Below are 14,549 nucleotides of genomic sequence, written 5' to 3' on the forward strand. Positions count from 1 at the left end.
CCTCTGACTGGCCCCGCCCCCATCTATTCTCTGCCTCCCAGCTGATTGGCTGGGTCTTCTTTGGTTGCCCTGCACAGGAGCACGGAGCTGGAAAGCAGGTTAGTGGAGTGGGGAGGGAATGGGATTTTGCAGTAACCTTCCCCTGCCACATCCACCAAGCCACACCCACCAAGCCATGCCCACCAAGCCACAGAACTGGTAGTAAATGTTTTTGAATCCCACCACTGATTTGACTAGTGTATAATCCAGGAAACCCACTAAAAGCCGCCCAAATGTCTTTTCTCTCCCTTATTAAACTGCCTCAACCCCTTGATCCATCATCCCTGGCCAAAACCTCACTTCCCCATTGCTCTTACCTGGAGCCACCTTGGAAGGGTGAGTGATATGTGTACAGACATTACATCTATACACTTACAAGATAATAATCTATAACGGTCTAAAATATCTATAACGGTTAAAAAATATAACAATTCTGAGCTGTTCTTTTTTATGAAGGGATTTTTAGAAAACAGATAAACTGGGGAAGCAATAATGCTGTTGATGAACTATAATTGATAACCAGTGGGAGTTTATAAAAAAAATATTCTAAGAACTGTACATAATTTTTAGTTGGATTAAATGCTGCAAATACATTGACTTAAATCAGCAGGTAAAAAGTTGCTCTTAGCATTATGCATTCAAAAAATTGAATAGGTTTATAATTTAAATTGCTTTGCAAGAAATATGTTTGAACGGATTGACCAGATTTGAATTCATTCCCACCAAGGAATGATTTCAGTTATACAGACTCAACATGCTTCAGTGCTGCTAAGCACTGGGTTTCACACAAAATACTGAATGTTGCTTTGTTAAGAGTCAGAAGGATTTTCTCCACAGGGTTTTGGTATTATAATGAGGAAGTAAAATAATTTATTAACTGCAATTGCTCAACAGAAAAACCGGTTGTATCTGAAGGAAAAAACAGCTGCCTGTTATGCACCCTTGATTATAATGGGGAGTGCCAGGATCCAGATAGGTAGAAGTGTTGGGTAGTTCTCTTTTAGTACTAAATCTAAGAAAATTCAATGAGTCTTAATGCCTATGAAATTCATTTAAAATTACATTTTCTCTTCTTACACCCACTGAGAAGATTCAAAGCAAGCATCTGCAACAGGTCATCTAAGCGGCTTTCTTGTCATTTGTGACTTCTGCCCACACATATTCTTCTTTTTTTTTTTTTTTGTAAATTTTATTTGAGTTTTCACAAAGAGAAAAAAAATACAAATAAAACATCTTTTTTGAAAGTAGCGTAATCCCGGGTAACATTTCTTCGTACAAACACAAATTCAGGTTCATGCTCATTTTTATATTCTATTCCATATCTTATTACTATTTTACATTTTCTGCATAGCTTCTCCCCTCTTTTAATTTTTCTCAATTTTATTTTAATTATCTCATCTCAATTCAAATCATTGTATTTATATTTTTTGTCTGTCCTGTTTCAATTATCTATTATCTTTTCTCATTAAACAAAATTTCTCCTGTAGTTACAGATTGGAGTATGACGCCTTTATATCTTTTAAGTTTATCCATTTAACTCTTATTTAGGCTTCAATATATACCCTAAAGTTATAACATTCAATATAATACATAACTTCCATTTGGATTCTGCTTGGTATATTCTTAAAATACATACTATGTTCTTAAAAAAAGAAAAAATTATAAATGTATGTAATTAAAACAACACATTCCATTCCAATTCAATTCTATCATTAATATTAATATTCATTAAAGTCTTAACTTCTTTAACATTACTTTTCAATTAAATATCATACTTCTATGGGAACAATTATAAGCTTTCCATAATTAATTCCCCCCCTTCACTTATATTTTATAAAACATTAATTAAAATGTTCCCGTTCCTTCCTAATTCAATTTTCTCATTTATTTTATTTCACTTATTTTATTAACAAACATTTCACTAAATTACACTAACTATTTTATCCCTCATTTTAATCATACATTGTTTCCAATTTTCTAAAGTTATTTCTATTACTAATATAACAATACAACCTTATGTACCTTTACAGAATCCCTTTTTCAGTTAGATTTTCACCCATTATCTCTAAATAGGTCCTGTTTCTCTATATCTTGCTCCGGTCCTTTGTAACTTCTTTTCCTTTCCTTCTTCCCTCGCTTTTTCTCTCTCCCCTTTTTACCCCCTTGTCTCTCTACCTCTATTTCTCTCTTCTGTATTCCCCTTTTCTGTTGCTTTCCAGTATTATACTTATTTTTCTTTTCTTTGGTTGTTTTTTTAAATCTTAAATTCTCCATTCTCTTTCCCCCCTTTCCTTTTTCTTCCCCACATAAAATTGCTTGTTCATTAAAGATGGCTTCTTCTTTGTCCCAGTCTTCTTGTTTTGCAGTTGTTTCTTGTTGTTTCTCATAGTTCCAAATCTCCATTTCTAAGAATTGAAAAACAAAGCCAAAAGAACCCTTCCCTTCTAGTGCATCTTCTTTGTACTTTTTAAGTTCCGTTTTCAATTCATCCAGAAGTGGTGCCATTGTATAAATTTTTAAACAACCACCCGATTAATTTTAGTCATTCAAATACAATAACCAAGAATCCAAAATCACTAAATAATCCAAATACACGCAAGCTGTTTCTTTTTGCTCTTTTTTTTTTCACTTTCTCTTCTTGGGGTTACTGTTTAGTTACAAAGTTTCAGTTAAGATGTATCTTTTAGAAGTCTTGTTGAAGTTTTACTGTAGATTATTTTTAATTCCAGGCAGTCTCCTCCCTCTTCCAGATCCTGCCCTTATTCTTTTTCTCTCCCTTTCTGCTTATGAAAAAGAAAATTGTTAGTGTCCAGAAATCTTTATTATCCCTTTGGCATTTTGTTTTATTTTCAGCTTAATTGCCTATTGATGTCAAAGCGGATTTTTCCAATTTCTTATTTAAGTCTCTTAGTTGTCAGTATAGGGAAGGAGAGAGAAGGAAAAAAAAGCCAAACCTTTCCCTTTTCCTTTGCTACTTCCGACTCTTCTTTGGGAGCGATGTTATTTTTTTCTAAGTTTAAATTCCAGGGTACCTTAGTTGTTGCTTTTACAATTTAACCCGGTCAGCCAAAACTTTCACTTCTTATCTTCCTCCTGCACATTCTTTTCCGGTCGAGTTCTTCTTTGTGGTGGCCATTTCTGACCACCGCTGCAACCGCCTTCGGGAAAGGGAGTAATGGCCAGCTGAGGAGGAGAGATGCGGCTCTCCTCAACCCTGCTGGTGGTCTCCCCCCTCTTCACCACCTCTACGGGATGGCTTAGCCCCGAAACTAGCCGGCTCGGGGCGCTCCAGCGGCGAGCCCAGACCGAAACCGCGCACGATCGCGGATTTCTGTCTGTCGCCGAAGAGACTTCAAACCGGAAGCCCTGCCCACACATATTCTATAGATTTTTCAGGCAAGTAACTACCGTCAGAAATGACGTAAAACAAGTGCTTCATTAACGATTAAATCCCTGGGTATTTTGGATTCCCTCGTTGATTCTTACAGCCTGCAGAGGGCGTCAGAGCAACTTACTGAAGCTGCCTTTATTTGATTTCAGTCTGGCATACCCAACTAAAAGAAGTTCAACCAAACGAGGGTTTAAGAAGCATTGCATGGAGCAAATTGCTAAACCACACACTTCCTGCATTCTTTTCCTTCAGTAACACCACCACACTTTGCTCTTGCTGACCCCTTTCCATTGATGGGCTTTCTCTGCTAGAAATCAGTGAGCCTCTTTACAGGGCAGACTTGCCAATCCAACTCTCAGTTGTCCAGTGTGCTGGCTGTGAACATGAGATGAGGGCTGTTTTCCCCTGAGGAACATGTTCCATTACTGATCCACAGTTTCTGGGAGATGGTGGCTATACACCGAGAAAGAGTGCAGAGCAGAGCAAGAAAGACGGTTAGGGGACTGGAGGCTAAAATACGAAGAACGATTGCAGGACCTTGTTGTGGTTCGCCGGCAGCTGGTGCAGACGGCAGCGGTATCGGACAATGAGGACGAAAGGGAACCAGTCAGGGAGTCTGGAGAGGACTCAGATGAGGGTCCTGCATCCGATGCAGGGATGGGGCCAGGACCATCTGGGAGTGGAGTGCTGACTCTGGAGCCTCTGGAGTCTGGCAGCAGTGAAGCAGAGGATCCCAGGGAGCCTGTTCCCAGTGTGCATGGTGCGCAGGGCCAGAGCAGCTGAAGCAGAAGGGGCAACTCAAGAGTAAGGCTGGGAGGTGATTGCCCTTCCCATAAGGGATAAAAGTCAGTCCTCAATGATGAAGAGCTTTGCAGGAAGCAAAGCAGTTTAGTAATTTTCGAGTCCGTCTTGAAGCTCTGTATATTCTGGTTGGTTTTCTGGGTTTTGGGGTTGGTTTATGTTAGCCTTAATCGGACTTCTGTTTTTTGGCAGAATTCTACAGCACTGAGAAGCATGCTCTTATCTGGAGGAACAGTGTATAATGAGTTTTGGCTGGGAATGCAAGTAATTCCCAGCGTCGCATTAAAATAGGTTTTACTTTTAAATTCAGTTTGTGTTTTATTACGTTTGACGAAGCCTGGGTCAGAACAGAACTGGGTACGTCTCGTTTTAATGAAAAGAAGGACTAGGGGAGACATGATAGCAGTGTTCCAATATCTCAGGGGTTGCCACAAAGGAGAGGGAGTCAAGCTATTCTCCAAAGCACCTGAAGCAATGGATGTCAACTAATCAGAGAGAGAACCAACCTACCAATGAGGAAGAATTTCCTGAAAGTAAGTAAAATTAATCAGTTGCCTTGCCTCCAGAAGTTGTGGGTTTTTAAGAAGAGATTGGACAACCATTTGTCTGAAATGATTTAGGGTTTCCTATATCAAGGTCCCTTCCAACTCTGCTATTCTGTTAAAAGAGAGAACAAATCACACCAACTTTTGCATTCCTTGAAAATGGTGTGAAGAAAATTCCATGTTGACTCCGGAGTTTCTAACTTTCTGCAAGTCCTATAGTGAAAGAATACGGTGCCAACAGGATAAGGGAGAGAAAATAGCTTCAAAGGATAAAATTTGCAGCCCTGTTTCATCATCATGGAATATTCAGTCACCAACCCAGGAGCTGCCCTAAAAATGTAGACCAAAGTAGACAAATGGTTTGGAAGCTATGACTTAATTTCCTTTAAATTTATTTTCAAAGCCACAGTGGATACAACACAATGGACTGGAGCCAGAACTCTAGGAAATGTTGGAGTCAACATGTTTCCTCCATAGCCTTCTTCCTCTAGTAAATCCCAACACAGCTTGCTCTGAGAGTTCAATGGCTTGGCAAAAAAAGAAAAATAAATGAATGTCTTCACTCATTGTTTTTCATTATCTTACCAGGTGACAGAAGAACAGAATAGCAGAATTTCAGAATTGGAAGGGACCTTGGAGATCTTCTAGTCCAACCCTCTGCACAAACAGGAAACCCTACATCAGGGGTGTAAAACTCAAGGCCCGCAGGCCAGATATAGCCCACGGGGTGCTTAAATCTGGCCCAAGGGACCGGCCTGGAATATCAAAGGACAGGCCCGTGGTGCCTCTGGTGGCTAAAATGGGCTGTGTGTGCCCTCTCCATGCCTCGTTTTCACCCTCCTTGGCTTCCTGCAGCTGAAAATGAGCCAAAAACAGCCCGAAAATGGGCCAAAAACGGGCCCCCAAATGGCCAGCAGAATGCTGCAGGCAGCCATGGAGGGTGAAGATGAGGTGCAGTGGGGCCATATGCCTCGCAGACCCCCCACGCCCCATTTTGGCTGGCAGGGTGCTGCAGGAAGCATCCATGCCACCACCCCCCAGCCGCCCCACAAAGGAGAACTACAATGCTGATCCGGCTCTTGAAGAAATCCAGTTTGACACCCCTGCCCAATCAATCAATCAATCAATCAATCAATCGTTTATTGTCAATGCACAACATGCGTACAATGAAATTGAAAAGTTCCCTAGACCACTGTGGACAAATTGAGGTCCAATCTCTTCTATCTCCCATGATAGAGCACCCTCAACATCTGATGGCAACCGGTTCCTCTGGTTAGTTGGTAAAGGCTTATTATAGGGAATGCAGATTTCAGTGTAGCCAATTACTTTTGGAGTAGCTTTGCAAACCTAAACAGGAAGGAACAGCAATTCTAACACCAACAAACAAGAGGGAATTTCACTAAGGTTGGTTTGTTTTGATCTGTTGGCAGTGGAAGCTCAATGCACTTTGAATTGTCCCCTCTCCAGGGTCACCAAATCAATGGTGTAGACTAGGGGCATCAACTTTTAAGTCCCGTGGACCTCAATTTCCAACATTCCTCAGCCAGTCATGCTGACTGGGGAATTCTGGGGGTTGAAGTCCACTCCACAGGTAGTTGCCAAGTTTGCATTTAGACTTAAGATAGATTGACTTCTGTAACACACTTTATGGCATATGACTTTCAAATTAAAGGACTGATGCTTCTAAAACACTTTATGGTTGAATGGTTAGACAAATCAAGCATTTACAGGTATCCTGCATAACTAATACAGCCACCGTAAAGTGTTTAAATGCACTTTTTTTTCCCCCACAGTAGAGATTTTTCTTACTGTTCTTCAGGATTTTTTTTCCTCCAATGTGACTTTGCACATTTACTGAACCATGAAAATACAAGAGTCCTCACTTCACTGATTAGGTATATTGGTTCTGGGATTATCAGTAAAAAGAAATCCCCATAACATTTTTGCAAAGCTAGACAGAAAGTATGCAGGCTTTGTGATCTTCAAATGGTTTATGAATCTTAACTGGATAGTCCTCACCCACATATAAGGGGATAAAATGAAGGTTGCAACTTGAAAACTTCCCATTTTCCATGTATGAAATCTTCCTTTTGCATAAAAAAAGAAAAAAATCAAATCCCAATGCATATTAAAACCATGCCCCTCTTACCATACGTTATTAAAAATAAAACTATTAAACTATAAAACTATACCATATTGAATTCCCTTAATGGCTCATAGCACTTCACAGAAATAAAATGGAAATGCCCTAAGTACCATTCAAATAATTTTAAAACCTTATTGAAACAACACCCTGGTACATTGAAAGACTTTTGAAACAATGAACAGGCTTCAGTAAAGAGTTATACGTTGAGTTTTTTTTCTAACCAGTCCTCCCACCCCCAACTTTAGCAACTTTAAAATATGTGGACTTTAACTCACAGAATTCCCCATCTGGGGAATTCTGTGAGTTGAAATCCACGTATGTTAAAATTTGCCAAGACTGAGAAACAGCGTCCTAACCTGCTTCATGTCCAAAGACAAGCAAAGATGTTTGAAGGAGGGGTGTCAAAAGATGTTAAGATGCTGGTTGCAACTTGCTCATGGGGGTTGGCGTCATACGATTGCAGCCATCATCGTGACCTTTATTCACTCTTCTTGTGGACAGCCCCAAAAGGCAATTTGTTCTGGGATTCACATGAAGAAAGTGGAATTAACGGGAATTAACGGTAGGTGTCAAGATAGCAGCAGCAGGATGCATGGAAAGCATCTGTTGCTGGGAAGAACTGTAAGAATAGATGGTCCTGTTGACTAGTTCAGTTATAACTTATACGAGACTTTATACTCTTGAGCCTTCTGTGGTGCAGTGGTTAGAGTGCAGTACTGCAGGCTACTTCTGCTGACTGCCGGCTGCCTACAATTTGGCAGTTCAAATCCCACCAGGCTCACGGTTGACTCAGCCTTCCATCCTTCTGAGGTGGATAAAATGAGGACCCAGATTATTGGGGGCAATATGCTGACTCTGTAAACCGCTTAGAGAGGGCTGTAAAGCAATATAAAGCGGTATATAAGTCTAAGTGCTATTGCTATTCTAGATTGGGGTACAAGGCAAGTGCCAAAGAATGTTTTGACAAACATGGGACTTACAGAAGGAGCCAATTTTTCAGATCAATATCTGGATTGACTTTTTGAGTCACCCTAAGGAGGAGGGCATAACCATATATAATTTTGAGATTATGTGTGGCTGAGTCGCCAAAGCAAAATTATTTTCTTCTATAGAGAGAGACAGTTGATTTATCAGCCGAACCTATGCAGTCATTAGGTAATCATGGAGAATGAAGTAGTATATTTATTTATTCATTTATTTGCATCCTTCTTCATTATTTCTGCAATAAGACAGTGAACATATCCATCACACCTTCCTGCTCCTATTTTCTCTCCAACAACCCTGTGAGGTGGAGCTGAGAGAAAATGACCAGCCCAAAGTCAAGTGGGACTTGAACTCATAGTCCCCAACTTTCTAGCCCCATGATAGCAAACCTATGGCATGTGTGCAACAGGTGGCACGCAGAGCCATTTGTGTGGGCACACGAACCCCAGCCAAACCTACCTGCACTGTGCATGCGGGTGCCTGCCAGATGATTTTCGGCCCATTTGAGGCCGTTCCGGAGGCTCGAGGGAAACCTCTGCAGCCTCAGGAGGCCAAAAAATGGGCCTTCCAGAAATACCGGAAGTGCTGAAACGCCTGTTTTCAGCCTCCCGAGGCTGCAGAGGCTTCCCTTGAGCCTTGGGGAGGGCGAAAACAGCCTCCCTTGGGCTCCAGAGGCCCTCCGGAGGCTGAAAATGGGCACTTCCGGTATTTCCAAAAGGCCCGTTTTTCGGCTTCCCGAGGCTGCAGAGGCTTCCCTCGATCCTCCAAGAGGGTGAAAATGGCTTCAAATGGGCTGAGTCAGCTGGGAGGCGCACGCATGCACAGTGCGTGTGCGCTTTTGGCATGCCACAACAAAAAGGTTTGCCATCACCATTTTAGCCTTTCTAGACCAAACTGGCTCTCTCTCTATTTTGTTCCTGAAGAAAAAACAGGATTTAAATCCTTAAGTAATAAATAAAGGACCCTGATGGCTACAAAGAACAGCAAAGACTCTCCATCCAAATGTTGCTGCCGAGTCAGAATTCTTGCCTCTCATCCTTTTCCATGTTGTCTGGAGCGGCTGGAAATCACAGTTCTGCACCCATAGAAAAGGCCACCACTTCCTCATTTCTGCTTTGAGGGAAATGCAGCCTCCAACACAGGCAACATCCTCTCCACTGAGGTGGTTGGATTGCATCCAGCTTAGCCTCACAGGACACTACCGAGTCCAGGCACAGCTCCTCCAGCCCGACACCTAACAGGTTAAACCGTAAATAATCCTAAACCCTCTCGCATTCTGATTAGCTCTTTGTGAAATGAACCAAAGGCAGGTCAAATGAATAAGAGCTCTTAATCATGTACATAAAAAGGCATGCTGGCAATAGCTATAATCATCCTTGCATTATTTATAGCCCAGGAAACTGAAGCTTGTTAACATCTCTCCAGTGCCTCTGTTATGTAAGAAAATGGGGATAGGTTTCAGTTCCTTGGGTATCTGGGAAATGGCACTTGTATCTTATTTAAGAACGGAGGTTTTTTTTTAAATCCACAAGCTCCTTTTGTACATCTGCTGACTGCCGGCTGCCAGCAGTTTGGCAATTTGAGTGTTGACTCAGCCTTCCGTCCTTCCGAGGTGTGTAAAACGAGGACCTAGATTGTTGGGGGCAAGAGGCTGACTCTGTAAAACTGCTTAGAGAGGGCTGTAAAAGCACTGCGAAGCGGTATACAAGTCTTAAGCGCTATTCAGTGGTTGTATTCAAGCAATCTTACTACCGGTTCTGTAGGTGTGGCTTGGTGGGCGTGGCAGATACTGTAAAATCTCCAGTCAGAGGTGGTATTTACCGGTTCTCCGAACCACTCAAAATTTCCACTACCGGTTCTCCAGAACTGGTCAGAACCTGCTGAACACCATCTCTGGCGCTATTGCTATTTTGAGCTGACACTTGCTCACAAGGATATCAAAGTAGGTAATAGCAACTAGCAAGAGGGTTGATCTTGAAAAAAGCTAGTCAGTTTATTAGGTAGTGTCCTCTGATCTGTAGGCTACATTGGGAGATAAAAACTATACCCTGGCCTACTAGAAAACAATGGAACCTGACCTTTTATTATAGCCATAGACCAACCACCTCAAAAATAAAGAAAAAAAGTGCGAAGCAACACGAAACCCCAATAATTACATTTTAAAATACATTAAATTAAAATACATGTGATGTATTTTAGAAATGATAGAAGAAACCCTAGTCAGGTTAAGAGAAGTCATGTTGCTTGGATAGTAGCAGCTGTAAATAAAATGGATCTGGCTGACCCGGAAACCCAATCAGATGTGTGTGATTAAATATACCGGACACCTTTGTAGTAGGAGCGATATAGCAAGACACGAATTGAGATTTCGGGAAATACCTTCACAAGGGGAGTCTTTCTTCAAATTAGACATTCTTCAAATTAGACACTTGTATTTGGAAAGCAGTGACAAATTACATCCCGTCATCACCAAGGAATAATTTGGATGTAAGATATAACCGTTGGATGTCAACTTTGACTTTCCTATACATATTCCTCTGCTAGGGATAATTTGCAAAATGATGAATGAGCTTAGGGAGCCATGTTGCTTCTCAGGCACCTGTGTATATGTACACCTGCAAAGTACTGTGTTGGCCCTACAGTCAAGTTACTAACCCTGCAAGTACCAATACCACAGCAACTGCTTCTCTTTGTTAATCTCAGAGGTTACAGCAGGTAGAGATGAGGATTAAACTCTTACTTAACTGAAAGTCGGGGCAGACCATGAGAAGGAGCTTGTTGGAGATCTGTCTGCTCAACATGGATGGAAGTATCTGTAGGGTATGGTCAAAAAAGGTGATACATCTAAAAACAGGCAGAGTTTTCTTGACCTTGGCACTGCTTAGTCCCTCTTCTTCTGCCCACATTCTTTCAAAATCCATTATGAAAATATCTAGCAAGTTCCAACAATTCATGAACTTGTTTCTAGGTCTGCTGTTTACAAATGAACCGTTCATTGTGCCCACTTGCTTGGCATCAACAACCTTGTTAAATATTAGCTGAATGATCAAGAAACTATGGCAGCTAGGAGCAGCCTGATGGTAACATATGAGCTATTTGCTTTTATTGTGTATTAGGTTTATGACCCCTTTTCTTTGCTGGGGCTTGCTCAGAATAGAAAAATAAGAGCCCAGTGGGAATTCTGGAGAGGATATTCAACTGCTTGTGACTCCATCTCCTTTCTGTCCCAGAATTCAGACCATTGTTCTGTCCTGTCTCATCTGTCTAATCCAATGAGACCCATTACTGTAAGAAGCAAACTTCATATTTCCTCTATATGAAAGCAAATCCACTGAGTCCAACGTTCTGTTCCTATAGCAGCCAACTATGTGCTGAAAGAAAGCCAACATCAGCTATGAACACAACAGCAATAGTCCCCCGCTTATGCTTCCCAGCAACTGCCAATGAAATCATCTGGGTGTATATGCAAATAATACACAGGCACTATGTGATTATATTCAAAGCATATACAGGGAGTCGTCAATTGACAACCACAACTGAGCCCAACCTTTTTGTTGCTACGCAAGGACAGGGGTTAAGTGAATTTTGCCCCATTTTTTTTACGACTTTTCATGTCTCCATTGTTAAGTGAATCACTGCAGCTATTAAGTTGGTGACACTGTTGTTAATCTGACTTCCCCATGGACTTTGCTTGTCAGAAGATGACAAAAGGCGATCACATAATCCAGAGACACTGCAACTGTCCTAAAGAGGAGTCAGTTGCCAAGCGTCTGAATTTTGATCACGTGACCATGGAGAACCTGCAACGGTCATAAACGTGAAAAACGGGCGTAAGTTACTTTTTGCAGTCGGGTTGTAACTTCGAACAGTCACTAAATGAACTTTTGTAAGTTGAGGACTACCTGTACCATAACACTTAGTGGAGGCTTTGCTTTTGACTGAATGTTTTAAAAAAATCTACATCAGTTTCACAGTTGAAGAGAAGGAAAGATTTTCATATTGAAAAAGTCCAAGGCAATACGAGCAATTCAGCTGAAAAAAGCAGAGGGATTAGCACAAATCTCTCACTGCTTTTTTCCCTCCACTTTTTTTTCCCCTTCCGCAATGAAGTTCATTCTTTCCTCCCCACGCTCCCCCAACTGCTCCTTGGGGGTGCTTCAGCCTTTCATGCGCTGTTTTCAGTCCTTTTTGCCTGCGTAAATGAAATTAATCTGGATCAAACCATCCCTAGGTATAAGGCCACATTGCAAAACTAAAAGAATGGGGGAGAGCCAGGAAATTCTGACTAACATGTTACTGTTTTTTTACCTTGCGCTAAATTTTTGTTTATCAGATTTTTCATCCTGCCTTTATTACAAGAGAACAGAATATGGAATAGAAGCTGGAAGGGACCTTGGAAGTCTTCTAGTTCAGGGGTCGACAACCTTTTGGACCTCAGGGACCACCAGATTCATAATTTTAAATCCCGCAGACCAGAGACCCTGGGAAAATTCCCCACCCCGTTTTCCTACCGAACGATCATTCTTTATTTAGGATCACAGGATACCGTCTCCAGCTCCGTTCTCAGGGGGGAGGGGGGAGAGAGACTTTTGGCTTCATGCAAGGAAAGCAGCAGAAGCAGCAGAAGTCTTTCTTTCTCTCCCCCAAACTCCCCTAAAACTGAGTCTTTGTGAGATTTGTTGCTCCGACGCAACCTCTTGGAGCAGGATGCCTTGCAAAGTCCCAAAGACTCATTTCTGGTTTGGGGAAAAGAAAGAAAGACTATTGCTCCTTTTCCTTGTGTGCAGCCAAAAACAGAAGAAGAAAGCAGAAAGAAGCATTGCTTTGGGGGTGACATTTCTCTGCGGACCACCAAAATTTTCTCCGGGACCACCAGTGGTCCCCGGCCCACTGGTTGGCGACCACTGTTCTAGTCCAGCCCCCTACTCAAACAAGAGAACTTATACTATTTCAGATACATGACTATCTAGTCTCTTCTTAAAAACCTCCGCCGATGGCACGCCCATGATTTCTGAAGGCAAGCTGTTCCGCTGGTTAATTGTCCTCCCTGTTAGAAAGTTTCTCCTTAATTCCAGATTGCTTTGTAACTCAGAGGGGGAAACATGCATAATAGTCCTTCCTTCTGCTACTTTCCCCACCACCTCAACGTGAGGGACGTTTACTGTGTCCTATTTACTGTTTTGAGGGGACATGCAATGTTTTAATATGATGTTGGATTACATTGTATTGTTTTAGGCTGAACTCTGAACTGGATAGTAATGTTTGGCAGCTCCCAGTTCATCTTGAAAAAGCTCCCGGGAGTCAGACGTCATAGGATGAACCACCACCAGGAAATCTATGGAAGGCAAGGAAGAACCACCTTCTTATTGTTACCCAGAAACCAAGAGGTATCCATCGATGTCCACAGAATATGGTAAAAAAAGTGAAGACGCCTCTGAGCTTATTTGCTTTTTTTTACCTGTACAGGTGATTTTGAATTTCAACCGTTTGTTCAGTGACTGTTCAGTACTGGAAAATGTGACTGGCGACCATTTTTCACACTTACAAGACCTTTGGAGTATCCCTGTGAACATGTGATAAAAATTCAGATGCTTGGCAACTGATTCACACTTATGACCGTTGCTGCGTCCCAAGGTCATCTGATCAACTTTTGCAACCTTCTGACAAGCAAAGTCAATGGGGAAGCCCACATTCATGGGTTAGTAACTTATCAACTGCAATGATTCACTAAACAACTGTGGCAAGGAAGGTTGTAAAATGGGGCAAAACTCACTTAACTGTCTCACTTAACAACAGACATTTTGGGCTCAAGTCAAGGACTTACCTACGGCACCCATAAAAATGAACAAAACTTCAATTGTCCCACCATGGCTGCCAACTCGATTTTTTTTTTTTTACCATCCAGGTAGTCCTTGACCTATGACCACAACTGAGCCCCAAATTTATGTTGTTCAGTGAGACAGAAGGGAATTTTTGCCCCACATTACGATCTTTTACCACCCAGCTGTTGAGTGAATCACCCCAAGTTGTTAAGTTAGCCACATGGTTGTTAAAAACGAAACTGGCTTCTGCGTTGACTTCGCTTGTCACAAGGTTGCCAAAGGGGATCACATGACATCTGGGACACTGCAACCGTCGTAAGTATGAGTCAGTTGCCAAGCATCTGAATTTTGATCCCCTGACCCTGGGGATGCTGCGATGGTCATTCAGTGTGAAAGTCCCTTTTTTTCAACTTTGAACAGAAGTCAACTTTTTCCAACTTTGAACGTCACTAAACAAACCGCCGTGAAGTCGTCAATATGAATCAGTTGCCAAGCATCTGAATTTGGACCCCCACCCCATCACCAGGGCGATGCTGCAATGGTCCTAAGTGAGAGAAAAAAACACAGTCAATAAGTCACTTTTTTGCACTTGTCCCTTTGAATGGTCACTAAATGAACTGTTGTCAGTCCAGGGCGATGTTTACTCGGAAGCCGGGAGGCGCCAGCAGCCGGGCTTAAGGGAGGCTGCCACTCTCTCCTGGGTCTTTTGAGGGACTTTTTTTTATTTCCCCCCGCCTTCCAAGCCTTGCATCTCTCCAAGCAGGCAACACGCAACACGTGTGAACCCCGCAGGTTTCCAAGTCCGAAGTTGCACCTTTACG

At 41.9% G+C, this 14,549-nt stretch overlaps 1 long non-coding RNA gene across 1 annotated transcript in view; it reads right to left on the reverse strand.

The window, feature by feature from the left end:
- Positions 1 to 14,549, reverse strand: part of LOC148130760 (uncharacterized) — a 64,748-nt gene that overhangs the window by 49,635 nt on the left and 564 nt on the right. The window contains exon 2 of the long non-coding RNA XR_015749290.1: positions 10,562 to 10,719. This is a non-coding gene — a long non-coding RNA (uncharacterized LOC148130760). The remainder of the gene's footprint in view (positions 1 to 10,561; positions 10,720 to 14,549) is intronic.

Source organism: Notechis scutatus, chromosome 4 (assembly GCF_049901735.1).
Source record: "Notechis scutatus isolate UNSWTSFEM ecotype Mainland chromosome 4, rNotScu1.2, whole genome shotgun sequence".
NCBI lineage: Eukaryota > Metazoa > Chordata > Lepidosauria > Squamata > Elapidae > Notechis > Notechis scutatus.